The 23842-nt window shown below is 40.9% G+C and overlaps 1 long non-coding RNA gene across 1 annotated transcript in view; it reads right to left on the bottom strand.

Moving 5' to 3' along the window:
- LOC309611090 overlaps positions 1–22104 on the bottom strand; it is a 63701-nt gene extending 41597 nt beyond the window's left edge. Inside the window, exon 1 of the long non-coding RNA XR_014234321.1 lies at positions 21892–22104. This is a non-coding gene — a long non-coding RNA (uncharacterized lncRNA). The remainder of the gene's footprint in view (positions 1–21891) is intronic.
- Between the last annotated feature and the right edge of the window lie 1738 nt (positions 22105–23842).

Raw genomic sequence — 23842 nt, forward strand, 5'->3', positions numbered from 1 at the left:
TTCTGATGCTTGATTACACATTCTATGGAACAGATCAGAAGATCCAGAAATAGCCCCAAACATATGTGGAAACTTACTACACATAAAGGTGGTATCAAAGATCAGTGGGGGGTGGTGCTTCCCTGGTAGCGCAATGGTTAAGAATCCGCCTGCCAATGCAGGAGACACAGTTTGAGCCCTGATCCGGGAAGATCCCACATGCTGCAGAGCAACTAAGCCCGTGTGCCACAACTACTGAGCCTGTGCTCTAGAGCCCACGAGCCACAACTACTGAAGCCTGCGCACCTAGAGGCCACCGCAATGCGAAGCCCGCACACTGCCATGAAGAGTAGCCCCTGCTCGCCACAATTAGAGAAAGCCTGTGCGCAGCTACGAAGACCCAATGCAGCCAAAAAAATCAGTGGGGGAAAGACAGGCTTTTTAATTAATGGTGTTGGAACAACAGGAAAACGAACTGAATACCTTACACTGTAGTAGAATAAACTTCTAATAAATAAAAGATTTGAAAGTAAAAATACTCATAAAAGTACTAGAGGAAAAACATCAGAAAATTCAAATATAGACTTGGAGTAAAGAAAGCATTTCTAATTAAGACTAGGGAATTACCTGGCGGTCCAGTGGTTAGGACTCGGTGCTTTCACTGCCAAGGGCCTGGTTCAATCCCTGCTGAGGGAACTAAAATCCCACATGCCGCACAGCACAGCCAGGAAAAAAAAGGGCGGGGGGGGGGGTGGCTAAAAACACAAAGCTTCAAAGGAAAGGCTAATGAGTTCAAATACATAAATGTAAAAGCCTTCCTTATTACAAAAAACAAAACAAAAAAAAAAAACAAAGCTAAATGGTAGGGACTTCCCTGGTGACACAGTGCTTAAGAATCCACCTGCCAATGCAGGGGACATGCGTTCAAGCCCTGGTCCAGGAAGATCTCACGTGCCGCGGAGCAACTAAGCCTGTGCGCCGCAACTATTGAGCCTGCGCTCTAGAGCCTGAGAGCCACAACTACTGAGCCCGCATGCCTAGAGCCCATGCTCTGCAACAAGAGCAGCCACTGCAACAAGAAGCCCGCGCACCACAATGAAGAGTAGCCCCCGCTCACCACAACTAGAGAAAGCTCGCACGCAGCAACAAAGACCCAACACCGCCAATAAATAAATGACTTAAAAAAAAATAATAAATGGTAAAGTGGATAAAAATACATTTGCAACTCGTGAGACAAAGCGCTAATTTCCCTAATAAATAAAGACTTCCTTGGATCTGAAAGACTCCAACGATCCAGCAGAAAAAAAATGGGCAAAGCACACAAAGAAATCACAGAAAAAGAAATACAAATGACTCCTACACACAAAGATGTTTAACCTTATCTGTAATAAAGGCAAACCAAAATGATTTCAGTGGACCACGTTCACCTATCAACTCGGCAAAAAAGAAAAAGGTTGGCAATGCAACACTGAGACTATGGCAAACAAACCCTCTATTTTATAATATTACCGGTAGGAATATAAATTGATGAAACTCTTAGCAACTTAGCGACGTCTGTTAAAATTTTAAATGTGTATATCTTTTGACCTAGCAATCACATTTCTCAAATTTATCCTGCAGCTATATTTGCCCACAAGGGAAATGACATGTACTATTGTACTGCAGTACTATTCAAAATAGCAAAACACTGGCAATGAACTAGAAATCCATCACAAGGGACTGGTTAAATGAAGTAAAGTACATCCCCACAACAGAACACAGTGAAACTGTAATGGAGACTATCAGAGAATAAGATCTCCATGATTCATTATGACGTGAGAAGAGGCAGGTACAGAACTGTGTTTGTGGTGGCTACCTTTTATGTATAAAACAAAAGAGGGGAAGGAGATTAAATTGATCTATAGATTCAACACAATCCCAATCAAAATTTAATAGGATTTTTTTGGTAAAAATCGACAAACTGATTCTAAAATTTAAATGTAAATGCAAAGAACCTAAAATAGCCAAAATGAGAAAGAAAAATAAAGTCGGAGAAGCTACGATTACTTGATCTGGAGAATTATTATAAAGCTATATAGTAATCAAAACAGCATGATATTGGCCTAAAGACAGAAAATAGGTCAGTGAACAGAGTAAAAAGTCCAGAAATGAATCCACGTATATATGAACAACCAATTTTTGACAAAGGTACAAAGGAAATGAAATAGAGAAAGGATAGCCTTGTCAACAAATGGTGCTGGAACATTTGGATATTCACATGTAATAAAAACCAAAACAATGAGCTTGGATACATACCTCAAGATTAGCAAAAGATTTGAATAGATGCTTCAACAAAGAAGATATTCAGGAGTGATGTTACCAAGATGGCAACATCGGTTGTTCCTGACTTCACTCCCCCTCATAAGGAGATCAACTAACAACATTCATGGACAAGACTCCACTGAGAGGATCCTAGAAGGCTGGAGAGAGGCTAAAGCACCCCCCTGCAACACAGACCAAGACAGACCTCATTAGAAGGGTAAGAGGAGTGGTTACATGCAGACCACACTGCCCCTCCCCAAGGCAGCACAGCACCACTCTGAGGGGTCTCCCTGAGCCTAAAGTTCCTGCCGTGGAAAAAGAGCCCAGGTTGGACACCCAGCTCCTCCAGCATTCTGGGTTGTTTCTTGGGAGCTTACACTCTGGTCTTGCCCCACAGGGACTGTGGGTAGATCTGCAGTGCTTGACCACTGGAAATCTGATTGTGATGGAGAGGGGAGAGGGGCTTGCAACAGCCAGTGCTCAGATCTGGGCAGAATGGGTACCTACCTGTAGCACACAAGTAACAGCCCCAACCGGCGGCTGTGCTCATCTGCAGAGCCGAGAAAGTAGCACACCTTGACCAGGGAATTGAGTGGGGTACAGATCTGTCTGACTTCAGTCTTCAAATAAAGAGCTTTGCAGCCCTGCAACCTGGCTTTCCCCACAGGGGCAGGGGAGCTGTGTCATAGCCAGCATAATGATTGTAGCTCCCAGTCCCTCTAGACCAGAAAGTCTGACGTGGTTCCATTGTGAGGCTGCTTGGAACTAGCCTGGGCAGGGGAACTAAGTTATAGCCCCACCCACTGCTGAATACAGCCTTCGGTCCACTCAGCCAGGAAATCTAACCACAGCACTCAGGAACCTGTGTAACCCACCCAATAGCCCTGCTTACAGTGGTACTTGAACAAAGAGCACAGCCTCTGGCTTTCGCCATCTACAGAGCAAAAGCAGTAGCCCCACCTGGCCAGGAATTCAGTGCACAGTCTTGCCTGGTTCAGGTTCCCAAACAAAAGGCTGTGCACCCCCTGGAGCCAGTCCTGCTGCCCCATCAGGGCAAGAAAGCTACTTCATAGTGCCATCTACTGCTGAGTATAGATAGTACCTAGTTTCAATCATCTAGTAAGCCTGGCCAGAGTACCCATCTCACAGCCTTGCTTGGGCAAGGAACCAAGCCAGCAGTCCTATCTAACTGTTCTCAGCCAGGGGCATTTCCCCATCTCCCAACCCCAAAGCTCAGGCAGTGTCCCCACAGAAAAATAAACCCTGATGGTAAACCCCACCTGTTTATTACCAGCAGACACATCCAGAAGCCCAAACTGAACTGACTGGTGAAGAAATGTCTCAACCAAAGTGAACCTATAAAGTCTGGAAGAGGAAACTGCTAACTCAAGTGAGGAGATAACAACATACGGAATCATGGGCCATGAAAAATCAGGTAAAAATGACATCACCACAGGAAACCAATAAAGCTTTGATAACTGATCCTGAAGAAATGGAGATTTACCAGCTGTCAGATAAAGAATTCAGAATAGTCCTCTTAAAGTAGCTTAGTAAACTACAAGAACACACAGGCAACTAAATGAAATTAGGAAAATATTGCATGAGCAAAACAAGAAGTTCAACAAAGTAACAGAAACCCTCAACAAAGATACCAAGAAATCCTAGAGCTGAAAAATACAATGACTGAACTGAAGAATTCAATAGAGAGCTTCAAAAGTAGACTTAACCATGCAGAAGAAAGAATCAATGTTCTAGAAAATAGGACATTTGAAATCCCTTCACAGGACCAAAAGAAAAAAGAATTTTAAAAAGTGAAGAAGGTATGTGGGACTTAAGGGACACAATCAAAACAATAACTGCATTGTGGGAATTCCAGAAGGAGAAGAGAAATAGAAAGGGTAAGAAAGTATATTTAATGCAATAATGGCTGAAAACTTACCAAACCTGGGGAAAGAAATGGATATCCAGATCCATGAGGCCCAAAGGAACCAAATATGTTGAACCCAAATAGGGCTACACCAAGGCACACTGTAATTAAACCATCAAAAGTCAAAGACGAAGAAAGAATTCTAAAAGCAGCAAGAGAAAAAAGAGAAGTTACATAACAGGGAAGCTCCGTAAGACTATAGGGTGGATCTCTCAACAGAAATTTTTCAGGCCAGGAGAGAATGGGATGATATATTCAAAATATTGAAAGAAAAAAACCTGTTAACCAAAAATTCTATACCTGGCAAAGCTGTCCTTTAGAAATGAAGGAGAATAATTCAGTAACAAAACAAACAAACAAAAAAACAACCCAATCAAAAAATGGACAGAAGACCTAAATAGACATTTCTCCAAAGAAGATTTACAGATGGCAAATAAGCACGTGAAAAGATGTTCAACACTGCTAATTATCAGAGAACTGCAAATCAAAACTACAGTGAAGGGCTTCCCTGGTGGCACAGTGGTTGAGAATCTGCCTGCCAATGCAGGGGACACGGGTTCGAACCCTGGTCTGGGAAGATCCCACATGCTGCGGAGCAACTGGGCCCGTGAGCCACAACTACTGAGCCTGTGCATCTGGAGCCTGTGCTCCGCAACAAGAGAGGCCGCGATAGTGATAGGCCCGCGCACCACGATGAAGAGTGGCCCCCGCTTGCCACAACTAGAGAAAGCCCTCGCACAGAAACAAAGACCCAACACAGCTAAAAATAAATAATTTATTTGGAAAAAAAAAAAAAAAAAACTACAATGAGGTATCACCTTACACCAGTGTGAATGGCCACCATTAAAAAGTCTACAAATAAATGCTGGAGAGGGTGTGGAGAAAAGGGAACCCTCCTACATTGTTGGTGGGAATGTAAATTGGTGCTGTCACTATGGAAAACAGTATGAGGTTCCTTAAAAACTAAAAATTGAGCTACCATATGATCTGGCAATCCCACTCCTGGACATATACCTGGAGAAAACTAATTTGAAAAGACACATGCACCCCAATGTTCATGGCAGCACTATTTACAATAACCAAGACATGGAAGCAAACTAAACATCCATCAACAGATGAATGGATAAAGAAGACGTGGTATGTATGTGTGTACACACACACACACACACACACACACACACACACACACACATGAATACTACTCAGCCATAAAAAAGAATGAAATAATGCCATTTGCAGCAACATGGATGTACCTAGAGATTTTCATACTATGTGAAGTCAAAGAAAGACAAATATCATATGATATCACTTATGTGTGCAATCTAAAATAAATACAAATAAACTTATTTAAAACAGAAATAGAAGCACAGACATAGAAAACAAACTTTTGGTTACCAAAGGGGAGGAGGGAGGGGGGAGAGGGATAAATTAGGAGGTTGGGATTAACAGATACACAATACTACATATAAAGTAGATAAAACTAGGTCCTACTGTATAGCACAGGGAACTATATTCAGTATCTTGTAATAAACTATAAAAAGTACCTGAAAAAAACTATATATATACTTTCACATATATAAAAATATATATATATAAAAGAAACTGAATCAGTTTGCTGTACACCAGAAACTAACATAACGTTGTAAATTAACTATCCTTCCATTTAAAACAAAGATTTAAAAAAAATAAAGGAGAGATAAAAGACTTCTCCAAACAAAAGGTGAAGGCGTTCACCACCACTAGACCTGTCTTACAAGAAATGCTAAAGTAAAAGGACACAAATTAACATCACAAAAACATAATACAGCAGCATAAAACTCACCTGTAATGGTGTACATATATATATATATATATATATATATACACACATACATACACAAAGTTAAAGTCTGTAATATGGTAATGGTGGTGCAAAATTCACTTACAACTCTAGTTTAAAAGTTAAAAAACAAACATAGTAAAAATAACCACAGCTATAATCTGCTGTTGGTCACACAATATAAAAAATATGTAAAATGTAACATCAATAACCTAAATTGTGAGGGGGGAGAAGTAAAATTGTAAAGTTTAGGAATGCTATTGAAGCTAAGTTGTTATCAACTTTAAAATGGGTGTTATAACTTTAAGATATTTTATGGGACTTCCGTGGTGGCACAGTGATTAAGAATCTGTCTGCCAATGCAGGGGACATGGGTTCGAGTCCTGGCCTGGGAAGATCCCACATGCTGTGGAGCAACTAGGCCCGTGTGCCACAACTACTGAGCCTGTGCTCTAGAGCCCAAGAGACACAACTATCAAGTCTGCGTGCCCAGAGCCCGTGCTCCGCAACAAGATAAGCCACCAATGATAAACCTACGCACTGCAACTAGAGGAAGCCCACACGCAGCAATGAAGACCCAACGCAGCAAAAAAAAAAAAAAAAAAGATATTTTATGTAAGCCTCATAGTAACCACAAGCAAAAATCCTGTAGTATTAAACAAAAGAACATGATAAAGAAGTCAAAGCATATTGATACCAAAAGTCACCAAAGCACACACAAAAAAGACAGCAGAATTAGAAATGATGAATATACAAAACAGCCAGAAAATAATCAACAAAATGGTAATAGTATGTCTTTACCTATAAGTAATTGCCTTAAATATAAATTGATTAAATTCTCCAATCCAAAGACACAGAATGGATGAATGGCTTCAAAAACAAATAAACCAAGAAACCCAAGACCCAATTATATGCTGCCTACAAGACAAATACTTTAGCCTTAGAGACATGCATAGACTGAGTGTGATGGAATGGAAAAAAGTATTTCAAGAGAATGGTAACAAACAAAAACAAAACAAAAAATCCCCCCAAAATTATTTTTTAAAAAGGCAGGGATCGCTATAGTTATATCAGACAAAATAAATTTTAAACTAAAAATGGTAAAAAGAAACAAAGAAGGTCATTATATAATGATAAATGTGTCACTCCATCGAGAAGATATAGCAAGTGTAAATATTTATGCACCCAACATCAGAGCACCTCAGTATATAAAGCAAAAACTAACAGAAAAAGGAGAAATAAACAGCAATACAATAATAGTTGGAGATTTTAATACTCTCAACAATGGATAGATCATCCAGAGAATCAATTTAAAAAAAGCAGATGCAGGGCTTCCCTGGTGGTACAGTGGTTAAGAATCCGCCTGCCATTGCAGGGGACACGGGTTCAAGCCCTGGTCCGGAAGAAGACAAGCTGCAGAACAACTAAGCCCGTGTGCCACAACTAGTGAGCCCATGCTGTTGAGCCCCCACACCACAACTACTGAAGCCCACGTGCCTAGAGCCCATGCTCCACAACAAGAGAAGCTACTGCAATGAGAAGCCCACGCACTGCAATGAAGAGTGGCCCCTGCTCACCACAACTAGAGAAAGTGCATGCGCAGCAACGAAGACCCAATGCAGCCAAAAATAAAGAAATAAAATAAATAAATTTATATATATAAAAAAGCAGATCTGAACAACACTATCGATCAAATGAACCTCACAGACATAAACAACATTTTATCCAAAAACAGCAGAACACACATTCTTTTCAAACTCACATGGAACATTTTCTAGGACAGACCATATGTTAGGCCACAAAGCAATCCTTGGCAAATTCCAAAAGTTAGAATCACACCAACTTCTCTGGCCACAATGGTATGAGACAAGAAAGCAACAATAGGAGGAGAACTGAAAAATTCACAAATACAATGGAAATTAAACAACACTCTCCTCAACAACCAATGGATCAAAGAAGAAATTAAAGGGGAAATTTAAAAAGTATCTTTAGACAAATGAAAATGGGAACAACACACCAAAACTTACAGGATGCAGCATAAGCAGTTCTAAGAGGAAAATTCATAGCAATAAAGGCCTTTATTAATCATCAATAAGGATTTCAAATAATCAACTGTATGCCTTAAGGAACTAAAAAAAGAAGAACAAACCGAGACCACAGTTAGCAGAAGAAATAATGATTAGATCAGAAATAAATAAAACAGCAGGAAAAAATGTTTAAAGATTAAAAGAACAAATAGCTGGTTCTTTGGAACAATAAATAAACTTGACAAACTTTTAGCTATTCTAATGAAGAATAAAAGAGAGAGGGCCCAAATAAACAAAATTATAAATGAAAAGGAAATATTACAACTGATACCCCAGAAATACAAAGGATCATAAGAAGCTACTATGAACAACTGTATGTAGAAAAACTGGACAACCTAAGAAATGGAAAAATTCTTAGATGCATACAACCAACCTACCAAGCCCGGATCAAAAAGAAATAGCAAATCTGAAGATACCAATTACTAGCAAGGAGACTGAATCAGTAATCAAAAATCTCCCAATGAAAAAAGCTCAAGACCAGACAGATGGCTTCACTGGCGAATTTTACCAAACATTTAAAGAAGAATTAATGCCAATCCTTCTCAGACTTTTCCAAAAACTGGAGGAGGACGGAATACTGCAAACTCATTTTATGAGGCCAGCAATACCCTGATACCAAAGCCAGAAAAGGACTACAAGAAGAGAAAACTACAGGCCAATATCCCTGACAATACATAGATGCAAAATTTTTCAATAAAATAATACCAAACCAAAATCAGCAGCACATTAAAAAGATCATTCACCCTGATCAAGGAGGATTTATCCCTGTGATCAAGGACAGTTCAACATACGCAAATCAACCAATGCCATACAACACATTAATACAATGAAAGAAAAAACACATATAATCATCTAGACAGATGCAGAAAAAGCACTTGACAAAATTCAACATCTGTTCATGATAAAAACTCTTGACAAAGTAGGTATAGGAGGAACACCCCTTAACATAATAAAGGCCATTTATATCAGGCCCACAGATAATATCATACTCAACAGTGAAAGGTTAAAAGATTTTCCTCTAAGATCAGGAACAAGGATGCCCCTCTCACCAATCCTATTCAACATATTACTGGAAGTTCCAGCCACAGCAGTAAGCAAGAAAAAGAAATAAGAGACATCAAAATTGGAAATGACGAAGTAAAATTTTCTATTTGCAGATGAAATGCTTTTATATAGAGAAAATCCTGGAGATTGGTTCAAGATGGCGGAGTAGAAGGACATGCGCTCACTCCCTCTTGCAAGAGCACCGGAATCATAACTGCTGAACAATCATCAACAGGAAGACACTGGAACTCACCAAAAAAGATACCCCACATCCAAAGACAAAGGAGGAGCCACAATGAGACGGTAGGAGGGATGCAATCACAATAAAAGCAAACCCCATAACTGCTAGGTGGGTGACTCACAAACTAGAGAACACTTATACCACAGAAGTCCACCCACTGCAGTGAAAGTTCTGAGCCCCACGTCAGGCTTGCCAACCTAGGGGTCCGGCAAAGGGAAGAGGAATTCCTACAGAATCAGACTTTGAAGCCTAGCGGGATTTGACTGCAGGACGTCGACGGGACTGGGGGAAATAGGGACTCCATTCTTGTAGGGCACACACAAGGAGTGTGCATATCGGGACTCAGGGGAAGGAACAGTGACCCGATAGCAGACTGAACCAGACCTACCTGCTAGTGTTGGAGGGTCTCCTGCAGAGGCGGGGGGTGGCTGTGTCTCACCGTGAGGACAAGGAGACTGGCACCAGAAGTTCTGGGAAGTATTCCTTGGCGTGAGCCCTCCCAGAGTCTGTCATTAGCCCCACCAAAGAGCCCAGGTAAGCTCCACTGTTGGGTCGCCTCAGGCCAAACAACCAACAGGGAGAGAACCCAGCCCCACCCATCAGCAGACAAGCGGATTAAAGTTTTACTGAGCTCTGCCCACCAGAGCAACAGCCAGCTCTACCCACCACCAGTCCCTCCCATCAGGAAACCTGCACAAGCCTCTTAGACAGCCTCATTCACCAGAAGGCAGACAGAAGAAACAAGAAGAACTATAATCCTGCAGCCTGTGGAACAAAAACCACATTCACAGAAAGACAGACAAGATGAACAGGCAGAGGGCTATGCTCCAGACAAAGGAACAAGATAAAACCCCAGAAAAACAACTAAATGAAGTGGAGATAGGCAACCTTCCAGAAAAAGAATTCAGAATAATGACAGTGAAGATGATCCAGGACCTTGGAAAAAGAATGGAGGCAAAGATCGAGAAGATGCAAGATACGTTTAACAAAGACCAAGAAGAATTAAAGAACAAACTGAGATTAACAATACAATAACTGAAATGAAAACTACACTAAAAGGAATCAATAGTGTAGGAATTCCTTCCTACACTAGAAGGAATCAATAACTGAGACAGAAGAACGGATAAGTGACCTGGAAGACAGAATGGTGGAATTCACTGCTGCGGAACAGACTAAAGAAAAAAGAATGAAAAGAAATGAAGACAGCCTAAGAGACCTCTGGGACAACATTAAACGCAACAACATTCGCATTATAGGGGTCCCAAAAGGAGAAGAGAGAAAGGACTAGAGAAAGTATTTGAAGAGATTACCGTCGAAAACTTCCCTAACGTGGGAAAGGAAATAGCCACCCAAGCCCAGGAAGTGCAGAGAGTCCCATACAAGATAAACCCAAGGAGAAACATGCCGAGACACAGAGTAATCAAAATGGCAAAAATTAAAGACAAAGAAAAATTACTGAAAGCAACAACGGAAAAACAATAACATACAAGGGAACTCCCACAAGGTTAACAGCTGATTTCTCAGCAGAAACTCTACAAGCCAGAAGGGAGTGGCATGATATACTTAAAGTGATGAAAGGCAAGAACCTACAACCAAGATTACTGTACCTGACAAGGATCTCATTCATATTCGATGCAGAAATCAAAAGCTTTACAGATAAGCAAAAGCTAAGAGAATTCAGCACCACCCAACCAGCTCTACAACACATGCTAAAGGAACTTCTCTAAGTGGGAAACACAAGAGAAGAAAAGGACCTACAAAAACAAACCCAAGGGCTTCCCTGGTGGCACAGAGGTTAAGAATCTGCCTGCCAATGCAGGGGACACGGGTTCAAGCCCTGGTCTGGGAAGATCCCACATGCCACGGAGCAACTAAGCCCGTGAGCCACTACTACTGAGCCTGCACGTCTGGAGCCTGTGCTCCGCAACAAGAGAGGCTGCGACAGAGAGAGGCCCGCGCACCGCGATGAAGAGTGGCCCCCGCTCGCCGCAACTGGAGAAAGCCCTCGCACAGAAACAAAGACCCAACACAGCCAAAAATAAATATAAATTAATTAAAGAAACGTTTTAAAAACAAAAACAAAAAACCCAAAACAATTAAGAAAATGGTCATAGGAACATACATATCGATAATTACCTTAAACGTGAATGGATTAAATGCTCCAACCAAAAGACACAGGCTTGCTGAATGGATACAAAAACAAGACCCATATATATGCTGTCTACAAGAGACCCACTTCAGACCTAGGGACACATACAGACTGAAAGTGAGGGGATGGAAAACGATATTTGATACAAATGGAAATCAAAAGAAAGCTGGAGTAGCAATACTCACATCAGATAAAACAGACTTTAAAATAATGTTACAAGAGACAAGGAAGGACACTACATAATGATCAAGGGATCAATCCAAGAAGAAGATATAACAATTATAAATATATATACACCCAACATAGGAGCACCTCAATACATAAGGCAACTGCTAACAGCTATAAAAGAGGAAATGGGCAGTTAACACAATAATAGTGGGGGACTTTAACACCTCACTTACACCAATGGACAGATCATCCAAAATGAAAATAAATAAGGAAACGGAAGCTTTACATGACACAATAGACCAGATATATTTAACTGATATTTATAGGACATTCCATCCAAAAACAGCTGATTACACTTTCTTCTCAAGTGCGCATGGAACATTCTCCAGGATAGATCACATCTTGGATCACAAATCAAGCCTCAGTAAATTTAAGAAAATTGAAATCATATCAAGCATCTTTTCTGACCACAATGCTATGAGATTAGAAATGAATTACAGGGAAAAAAACGTAAAAAACACAAACACATGGAAGCTAAGCAATACGTTACTAAATAACCAAGAGATCACTGAAGAAATCAAAGAGGAAATCAAAAAATACTTAGACACAAATGACAATGAAAACACGACAATCCAAAACCTATGGGATGCAGCAAAAGCAGTTCTAAGAGAAAAGTTTATAGCTATACAAGCCTACCTCAAGAAACAAGAAAAATATCAAATAAACAATCTAAACTTACACCTAAAGGAACTAGAGAAAGAAGAACAAACAAAACCCAAAGTTAGCAGAAGGAAAGAAATCATAAAGATCAGAGCAGAAATAAATGAAATAGAAACAAAGAAAACAATAGCAAAGATCAATAAAACTAAAAGCTGGTTCTTTGAGAAGATAAACAAAATTGATAAACCATTAACCAGACTCATCAAGAAAAAGAGGGAGAGGACTCAAATCAATAAAATTAGACATGAAAAAGGAGAAGTTACAACAGACACCACAGAAATACAAAGCATCCTAAGAGACTACTACAAGCAACTCTATGCCAATAAAATAGACAAAGTGGAATGGACAAATTCTTAGAAAGGTATAACCTTCCAAGACTGAACCAGGAAGAAACAGAAAATATGAACAGACCAATCACAAGCAATGAAATTGAAACTGTGATTTAAAATCTTCCGAGAAAGAAAAGTGCAGGACCAGATGGCTTCACGGGTGAATTCTATCAAACATTTAGAGAAGAGCTAACACCCATCCTTCTCAAACATTTCCAAAAAATTGCAGAGGAAGGAACACTTCCAAACTCGTTCTATGAGGCCACCATCACCATACAAGAACCAGACAAAGATACTACAAAAAAAGAAAATTACAGACCAATATCACTGATGAACATAGATGCAAACATCCTCAACAAAATACTAGCAAACAGAATCCAACAACCCATTAAAAGGATCATACACCACGATCAAGTGGGATTTATCCCAGGGATGCCAGGATCCTTCAACATATGCAAATCAATCAATGTGATACACCATATTAACAAACTGAAGAAAAAACCAATATGATCATCTCAATAGATGCAGAAAAAGCTTTTGACAAAATTCAACACCCATTTATGATAAAAACTCTCCAGAAAGTGGGCATAGAGGGAACATACCTCAACATAATAAAGGCCATATATGACAAACCCACAGCAAACATCATTCTCAATGGTGAAAAACTGAAAGCATTTCCTCTGAGATAAAGAACAAGACAAGGATGTCCACTTTCACTACTATCATTCAACATAGTTTTGGAAGTCCTAATCACGGCAATCAGAGAAGAAAAAGAAATAAAGAAATATAAATTGGAAAAGAAGTGAGACTGTCACTGTTTGCAGATGACATGATACTATACGTAGAGAATCCTAAAGATGCCACCAGAAAACTACTAGAGTTAATCAATGAATTTGGTAAAGTTGCAGGATACAAAATTAATGCACAGAAATCTCTGGCATTCCTATACACTAATGATGAAAAATCTGAAAGAGAAATTAAGGAAACACTCCCATTTACCACTGCAACAAAAAGAATAAAATACCTAGGAATAAACCTACCTAGGGAGATAAAAGACCCGTATGCAGAAAACTATAAGACACTGACGAAAGAAATTAAAGATGATACCAACAGATGGAGAGATATACCATGTTGTTGGATTGGAAGAATCAATAGTATGGAAAGGACTATACTACCCAAAGCAATCTACAGATTCAAAGCAATCCCTATCAAATTACCATTGGCATTTTTTACAGAACTAGAACAAAAAATCTTAAAATTTGTATGGAGACACAAAAGACGCCGAATAGCCAAAGCAGTCTTGAGGGAAAAAAACAGAGCTGGAGGAATCAGACTCCCTAACTTCAGACTATACTACAAAGCTACAGTAATCAAGACAATATGGTACTGGAACAAAAACAGAAATACAGGTCAATGGAACAGGATAGAAAGCCCAGAGATAAACCCACGCACCTATGCTCAACTAATCTATGACAAAGGAGGCAAAGATATACAGTGGAGAAAAGACAGTCTCTTCAATAAGTGGTGTTGGGAAAACTGGACAGCTACATGTAAAAGAAGGAAATTAGAACACTCCCTAACACCATACACAAAAATAAACTCAAAATGGATTAGAGACCTAAATATAAGACCGGAGACTATAAAACTCTTAGAGGAAAACATAGGAATGACACTCTTTGACATAAATCACAGCAAGATCTTTTTTGATCCACCTCCTTGAGTAATGGAAATAAAAACAAACAAATGGGACCTAATGAAACTTAAAAGCTTTTGCAAAGCAAAGGAAACTACAAACAAGATGAAAAGACACCCGTCAGAATGGGAGAAAATACTTGCAAACGAATCAACGGACAAAGGATTAATCTCCAAAATATATAAACAGCTCATGCAGCTCAATATTAAAAAAACAAACAACCCAATCCAAAAATGGGCAGAAGACCTAAATGGACTTTTCTCCAAAGACATACAGATGGCCAAGAAGCACATGAAAAGCTGCTCAACGTCACTAATTATTAGAGAAATGCAAATCAAAACTACAATGAGGTATCACCTCACACCAGTGAGAATGGGCATCATCAGAAAATCTACAAACAACAAATGCTGGAGAGGGTGTGGAGAAAAGGGAACCCTCTTGCACTGTTGGTGGGGATGTAAATTGATACAGCCACTATGGAGAACAGTATGGAAGTTCCTTAAAAAACTAAAAATAGAATTACCATATGATCCAGCAATCCCACTACTGGGCATATACCCAGAGAAAACCATAGTTCAAAAAGACACATGCACCCCAATGTTCACTGCAGCACTATTTACAATAGCCAGGTCATGGAAGTAACCTAAATGCCCATCGACAGACGAATGGATAAAGAAGCTGTGGTACATATATACAATGTAATATTACTCAGCCATAAAAAGGAACGAAAATTGAGTCACTCGTTGAGACGTGGATGGATCTAGAGACTGCCATACAAAGTGAAGTAAGTCAGAAAGAGAAAAACAAATATTGTATATTAACGCATATATATGGAACCTAGAAAAATGGTACAGATGAACCGGTTTGCAGGGCAGAAATTGAGACACAGATGTAGAGAACAAACGTATGGACACCAAGGGGGGAAAGCGGTGGGGGGTGGTGGGGGTGGTGTGATGAACTGGGAGACTGGGATTGACATGTAGACAGTGATGTGTATAAAATGGATGACTCATAAGAACCTGCAGTATAAAAAAATAAATAAAATAAAATTCAAAAATTCAAAAAAAAAAGAAAATCCTAAAGACTCTATCAAAAATAACCTGTTAAATCTAATCAATGAATTCAGTAAAGTTGTAGAATACAAAATTAACATTCAAAAATCAGTAGCATCTCTATTATTACAAATTATCTGAAAAAGAAAGAAAATTATTCCATTTACAGTAGCATCAAAAACAATAGAATAGGGCTTCCCTGGTGGCGCAGTGGTTGAGAATCCGCCTGCCAATGCAGGGGACACGGGTTCGAGCCCCGGTCCGGGAAGATCCCACATGCCGCGGAGCGGCTAGGCCCATGAGCCACAACTACTGAGCCTGGGCGTCTGGAGCCTGTGCTCCGCAACAGGAGAGGCCGCGACAGTGAGTGGCCCACGCACCGCGACGAAGAGTGGCCCCTGCTCGCTGCAACTGGAGAAAGCCCTTACACAGAAACGAAGACCCAACACAGCCAAATATAAATAAATAAATAAATAAAATTTAAAAAAAAAACAGAATATTTAGGAGTGAATTTAACCAAGGAGGTGAAAGATCTCTACTCTGAAAACTACAAGACACTGATGAAAGAAAGAAATCAAAGACAACACAAATAAATGGAAAGGTATCCTGTGTTCATGGATTTGAAGAATATTGCTGCAATGTCAACACTACCAAAAGCCATCTAGAGATTTGCTGCAATCCCTATCAAGATTCCAATGGCATTTTTTACAGAAGTAGAAAAACCAATGCTAAGATTTATATGGAAGCACAAAAGACTCTGAATAGCCAAAGCAATCCTGAGAAAAAAGGACAAAGTGGCTGGTATCACTTTCCTGATTTTAAGCTATACTTATAAAACTATAGGAATCAACAGTATGGTACTGGCACAAAAACAGATAAATAGACTAAAGGAACAGAATCAAGAGCCCAGAAATAAACCCAAGTATATATGGTCAGATAATATTTGACAAGGAAGCCAATAATACTCAATGGAGAAAATACAGTCTCTGCAATAAATGGTAAAAATTGGATATCCACATGGAGAAGAATGAAATTACATCCCTATCTTACACCACTCACAAAAATCAATTCCAAATGGATCAAAGACCTAAATGTAAGACCTGAAACCATAAACCTCCTAGCAGAAAACATAGAAAAAAAGCTCCTCGACATGGATCTTGGCAATGATTTTTTAAAATATGACACCTAAAGCACAAGTAACAAAATAAAAGATAAGTTGGCAATGATTTTTTAAAATATGACACCTAAAGCACAAGCAACAAAATAAAAGATAAACAAGTGGAACTACATCAAACCAGAAAGCTGCACAGCAAAAGAAAAACGTCAACAAAATTAAAAGATAACCTTTGGAATGGGAAGAAGCATTTGCAAACCATTTATCTGAAAAGGGGCTAATATCCAAAATACACAGGGAACTCATATGCACAAAAAGTAAGAATCCAATTTAAAAATGGGCAAAGAACTTGAATACATACTTGTCCAAAGAAGATACACGAATGGCCAACAGGTACATGACGATGCTCAGCATCACTAATCATTAGAGAAATCCAAATTGAAACCACAATGAGATCACCTCACTCCTGTCAGGATGGCTAGCATCAAAGAGACAAGAGATAACAAATGTTGCCAGGATATGAAGAAAAGGGAACACTTGTGCACACTTGGTGGGATTATAAATTGTTTCAGCCACTATGGAAAACAATATGGAGGTTCCTCAAAACATTAAAAATAGAACTACCATATGATCCAGACATCCCACTTCTGGGAATATACCTGAAGAAAACAAAAACATGTGGAAGTGATATTTGCATCTCCATGTTCACAACAGCATTATTTACAATAGCCAAGACATGGAAATAACCTCAGTATCCATTAATGGATGAATGGATAAAGAAGCTGTGCTATATACACACAATGGAATATTATTTAGTGTAAGAGACGAGGAAATCCTGCTATTTGTGACAACATAGATGGCCCTTGAGGGCATTATGCTAAGTGAAATAAATCAGGGAGAGAAAGACAAATATTATATGATCTTACTTATACGTGGAATCTAAAAAATAGCCAAAATCATGGAAAAAGTGATCAGATTTGTGGTTATCAGAGGTGGAGAAGGGTGGGAGAAATTGGATGAAGGTGGTCAAAAGGCACAGACTTCCAGTTATAAGATAAATAAGTACTAGGGATGCATGATGACTATATGCAGGATAAATATGTATGTAAGTTGTATGATAAATATATACATAAGTTGTTAAGAGCATAAATCCTAAGGGTTCTCATCACAAGGAAAAAAATTTTTCCTTTATTTTATATTGATATGAGATGATGGATGTTAACTAAACTTAATGTGGTCCTCATTTCACTATGTATGTAAGTCAAATCATCACGCTGTACACCTTAAACTTACACAGTACTGTATGTCAATTACATCTCAATAATACCGGGGGGGGGAAAAAAGATAACACATTATGGCAAAACAGCACATGAACAGATGCTCAACATCATTAGTCCTTAGGGAAATGCATGAGGAAGGATTAAAAGAGGCACAAGAAAACTTTTGGGGGTGACAAATCTGTTTACTATCTTGATTGTGGTGATGGTTTAATAGGTATATGACATGTTAAAAAATATAAAATTGCACACTTTAAATACAGTAAGTCCCCTACATACGAACCTTCAAGCTGTGAACTTTCAAAGATGCGAACGTGCGGTCCATCAGAGTCAGGCGTGAGTGAAATTGCAGCTTACCCTCCGTCTCCTATTGCTGACGGTCCTTCAGCTCTACCACCTCCCACCTCCTCTCCCTCCTCCAGTCAGTAACTCTTCTTGCCTGTTCACTCGATGTCAGCCCCTGTATGCCAGCTGTTGTACTGGACTACTGTACTTTTCAAGGTACTGTACTGTAAGACTCAAAATGTTTTATTTTTTGTGTTTGTTTTTTATGTATTATTTCTGCGAAAAGTATTATAAACCTATTACAGTACAGTACTATTAATATATAGCCGATTGTGTTAGTTGTGTACCTAGGCTAACTTTGTTGGACTTACGAACAAACTGGACTTATGAACGCGCTCTCGGAACAGAACTCGTTGGTATGTAGGGAACTTACTGTATGTGTACCTCAAAAGAAGTCGTTTTAAAGAAAGAAAAAACAAAGCAAAGAAGTGGGGAGTGAGACTTTTAAAAATGAATAACTTTTTCACGTTTTTAACATTTTTTAAGTTTTGAACCATATGGATATATATTATCTACTCCAAAAATTAAATAACAATAAATAGAAATGACATTTAAGCCAAAAAAGGGTAGTTTGTGTTGATATTTTTCCTGCTTGCATTACAAATCCTCTCAAAGGATTTCCCCAGCCCACAAATTCCTCACTAGGCCAGCAACCCTCAGCTGTTTACTCTGCTCCACTGGGTGACTGGGAATCCAAAGACATGGTGGCTTCCTGTTCACGGTTACAGACTGAGAGCAGTGCTCTGTCAGGCCATGTACATGTACATGTTTTCTTTGACCTCAGCAGAATCTGACTAACATCTTAAGGTCATGTCAAATATGGGGTAGCACCAAAAAAATTTGAGAGAATGTTCCAGATTCAAAGACCAGTATAGATTTGCTTCTGTGCCACCCAGTATCAGCTAAGATGAGCTCAGCAGTAAGATGCATAGGAAGAAATAACTCTCATAGTTTTTAAATTATCAGAAATTTGGCCTCGGGAATTCCCTGGCAGTCCAGTGGTTAGGACTGCACACTCTCACTGCCAAGGGCCCGGGTTTCAATCCCTGGTTGGGGAACTAAGATCCCACAAGCCGAGCAGTACGGCAAAAAGAAAACAGAAAGGAAATTTGACCTCAAAACTCCCCGTTTTTTTTTGTTTTTTTGGCTGCACGGCTTGCAGGATCTTAGTTCCCTGACCAGGGATGGAACTCGTGTCCCCTGCAGTGGAAGCACAAAGTCCTAACTATTGGACCCCCAGGGAACTCCCTGGCCTCAAAACTTGAATCAAATTATAATGCAGCTGTTTACAATAAACATAAGAGGAAGGGAAATTCTAACATGGAGAGAAATCCAAACCCCCCAACCAACTATGGTGGTTAAAAACCCAGGGTGCTCCTGCCAAATTCAGGATATGTTACTCACTCCAGATAACCTGCCTATGAACTCCAGTTGGAGAGATGATCAATGTTCCTTTGGCCCCTGATGCTGTTCAACAACAGCAATCATTCTCGAGGTGCTGTCACAAGCCATGGAATGTTTCTGTTTCTTTCCACCAAGGGATTAAAGATACTGGATCTGGATTGTGAAGCCAACGAGGGACGGTTCCATTGCCTAGCATTTCTCATCAGGAATCAATTCTCCCAGGTGATAAGAATCAACCTTTAGATTAGAGGTCAATTTGCCAAATGGGAGTCATCTTGCAGGTTCATTACAAAACGGATGCTGAGCCGTGCTGCGTAACGAGCAAGCCAGTCTACGGAAATCCTACGGGAGGCTCCTGCTTACCATTCACTTCGGAATGCTCACCTACCTTCAGCTGCCTCATTTAAATGTTGTGTGACTGACATAAAAGTGCATGCTTATTGAAAGGTTTAATAGAGGTAACACTAAGGACTATTTCTAAAAGTAGAGCTACGGTTCAAGTTTTTGGAAAATTTGCATCAGAATTTCACCATTGTAAACATCTTGAGTAAATGTGGACCAGAAGAGCTCTTTTCAGTTTACTGGGTTTATCCAAGACCGGGATATTTCTTAGGATTTTGTGGCTTTGGGTGAAAATACCTTCACTTTGATCTGCTACAACAGCAAACAACAAGAAAAAAACCCCATAAACCAAGATATCATTAGCTGGGCCTCTAGAAGCCTCAACTCCTGCTAAACTGATTCCATGATTGCTCTTCAAAATCACCTGGAGGAGGTCTCCCTCATTGCTTTCAGAGAACACAATTCACTCTGCTTTGAAAGCTTCCCCAGCTCCTTTTCCATTTAACTCTGCCTTCACCTTCCTTTAAGGCTACCCCAAACCCCACACTGTACCCAGGACAATTCAAAGAAACTACCCCTGGCTACTGTGAATTGTGCTTTCAGAAAGCAACAACCAGCCAGAGCACACGCAGCCCGGTGAGCCTTCAGGGGGACTCGGGTGGATCCTGAGAGGAAACGGAAGTCAGGGAAGGTCGCCAGCTGGAGAACGAAATGATGGGATTTATGTTTCCAAGTGTTGGCCCTGGTTGAAGTGTAGAGATTAGAATGGAGAACTAAGGAGGATCCAGAACACAGGAGGGATAATACCACAGCTGAGCCCTGAACACCTTGGTTGGGGCGGGGGAGGTGTGTCAGGGGCACCCACTCGGCAGAAAATCCAAATACAACCTTATAATCAACCATCTGCAGGTTCAACTAACCTCAGGTGTGTGGTACTGCAGTATCTATTTATTGAAAAAAATCCACCTATCAGTTCAAACTCGTGTTGTTCAAGGGTCAACTGTACTTACATGGTACTAGAAGGTAAGGACGGGTGTTGAGGCTGAAAAGTTCGAGTTTTGAGGAAAGACCTTCAGAAAGCTCCTATTTAATGGCTTGAAGCAAGAGACGGGTCATTTCCTGAGAAGTGGGGCAGCGGAAAGGCTCTGCAGGGTCTGAGATACTTTGAATTCACTGGGGGTGAAGGAGGGCGGGGCAGGGGATGGGGCGGGCCCACCAGCAGCCCTCAGGAGCTTGAAGGCTTGAAAGTGTGATTATGCAGGATCGTGGAACAAAAGAACCATGATTAACTATCAATATCATTTGTGCCCTAATTCAGAAGGCTCACTAGATGCCAAGCAAACACTAGGCATTTCTGTATAACTTGACCTCATACCAACCTCACAAAGGCAACCTTTCCAGGAGATTATTAGCATTTTACAGTCGAAAATCCTGTGGCTCAGAGAGGTTAAGAAACCCGACCAGGGTAGAACGTAAGAGCCCTGTGTCCTAGGGTATATGGCTTCAGAGCCCCATTGTTCACCCTCCTTAAAGGACAGCAGGACTTTAAAATAATTTCACTCACTTTTTTTTTTAAGGGATAAATTATAGATAAAGCCTGCAGTTGACGAACGTGAAGGAGCCTGAGAATCACTGAAATAAATTAACAAGCAAACCTAAGTGTTTACATTTAACTCTACAAGTTACGTTTTCAGTTCCTTAAATTAATAGTTTCACCGTAATGACAACCCACTCTTTTTGTCTGCAATTTCAAACCGGTTTTAAATATTACTGAGTTTTTTTTTTTGATTGCTTGACCAATTCGCTAATTAAGCAAACACTAGGCCTCTCCTCCCAGCACCCAACCCCCCACCCCCGTTCCCGGCCCCGGGATGGGGAAAGGTGCCCGAGAGGCGCTTACAGTGATTTCTGCCTCTTCTCTCTCCGAAACTGTTCTGAGGCGCAAATAACTGAGTGCCTGAGAAAGCTCTAACGACGCCTGTGAGTTTGCTCGGAGATGAAACGCTGAAAGCAGCACTCTAGGTCCGGCCTGCCCACCACACCTGAGAGATGCGTGCGCAGCCGGAAAAGCAGGACCAGGTGCGCACACGCGGAAGTGCCCGGAGACAACATGGCGCCGCCGCCAGCGCGGGCCTTAAGCGCAAGTCGGCGGCCAGCTACGGTGGCCCTCGGGGGCCAATACAGTGTTAGGACCGCGACTCGCTTGTGGTTCCTGGTGGAGCGAAGGGACGTCCGCCAAGACACTAGAACAACCCTGACTGGGTGTGGGACCGAAACATCGAGGACCGCTAGATGAGGGTGCCCCCAGCAGGCCACAGTCAGATGAAGAGAGAAGAGCAATGCCATTCACTGAATGCATTCATTTATTCATGCACTCATGAGCACCGACAAACTTGAGTTTGTTCTTGGAAGTGACCCCTTCCGCGATGCTGTAAGGGAAGTTCTGCTTCCGGAGGGAGGCTGGACTAAACGAGATTGTCCCCCCAACAGAATGATACCAATCACTTACTGAGAGCAAGGCTCTGTGCTAAGTGCCCTGGAAGGATGCCAGGATGGCCTCTTACCTACAATCTGGTGGTGACATGTACGGGCCACCTACCAGACACAGAGCGGAGGCAAGTTCAGTGCCGGCTGTGGGTAGATGAGGAGAGAACCGCCCTGGGAAAGAGGAGGTGCGACCCGACCACTTTGTTTTTATTACTGGGGGTAGAGGCTGAGGGTAGTGGGCAGAGGGGCTGGCCTGCAGTAGCCCTGGAGCTGTGTTCCCTTCTCCCACTTCCATTTCCTGTGGTCCTCACTGGTTTTAGGAGAGGTTGTCCTTCCCTTGGGCAAAGAACAGTAAAGATTTCTGCCTACTGGCCTCAGTGTGGGTCACAGACATTTCAACTCCTTCACAGAAATGAAAATACCCGGAGAATTGTTTGAAACCAACAAACATACAAAAAAATAATAATATGCATTCCACTATGGGGGAGATTGCACCCAACATTGTCTATGACACCTCGCAGGGTGTCGTAACTGCCTCCCAGTAGGCTATTCAGCTCTCTTTTAAGCCAGATGCTTCTGGGTAATGGGGCATGTATCAGTCTCCTATTGCCACAATAAAGCTGTGTAACAAAATGCTCCAAAACTCAGAGGCAAAACAACAATCATTTATTCTCACTCATGCATCTAGGAGTCAACCTGGTCTGGGCTGGGTTCCGATGGGCTTGGCTCCAAGCTGCAGACTGGGTCCAGGTCACGTTTCTATCACCTTCCTTAGACCGGTGGGGCAGTTGGGGTTCACTCTTCTCATGATGATGGTAGGAACAAGAAAACAAACTCAACTGTACAAGTACAGTTTAAACCTTTGCTTGCATCACATCTGCCCACCTCCCATGGTCAGAGAAAATCCACATGGCCAAGCCCAACATGAATGAAGCAGGAAAGTACATTTCTCTCACAGAGGAAAGGGGAGCATGTGTGAATATTTTAAGCAATAATCTAATTTGACGCAAAGCACGTGATTACACAGTGAACTCCACAGTTATGAGCCCACTGTCATACTTCCTTCATTGAAAATGTGCTCCCTGGTTAGAGAAGATGCTATGTACTGCGGAGATGGACATAGCATTCTCTAAGTCAGCAGATGCCAGCGCCGCAGGCAGGGAGGGTACAGCCGCATGTGAATAATGACTCTACAGTTGACAGGCATATTGCTGCCTCCTCCAGGAGTTGAATGTAACCCACCAGCCATCAGCTGGCCACCTGGTCCCCCAAAGATTAGTGTCCTATCAGGTCCTCAAAGTTGGCTTCTGCTGTTGTCAGGCTGGGTCCTCCACAGTGGTAGTCAGGCAGCCAGATCAGCCTTG

This window comes from Balaenoptera borealis, assembly GCF_965194805.1.
Source record: "Balaenoptera borealis genome assembly, chromosome: 14".
NCBI classification, from domain to species: domain Eukaryota; kingdom Metazoa; phylum Chordata; class Mammalia; order Artiodactyla; family Balaenopteridae; genus Balaenoptera; species Balaenoptera borealis.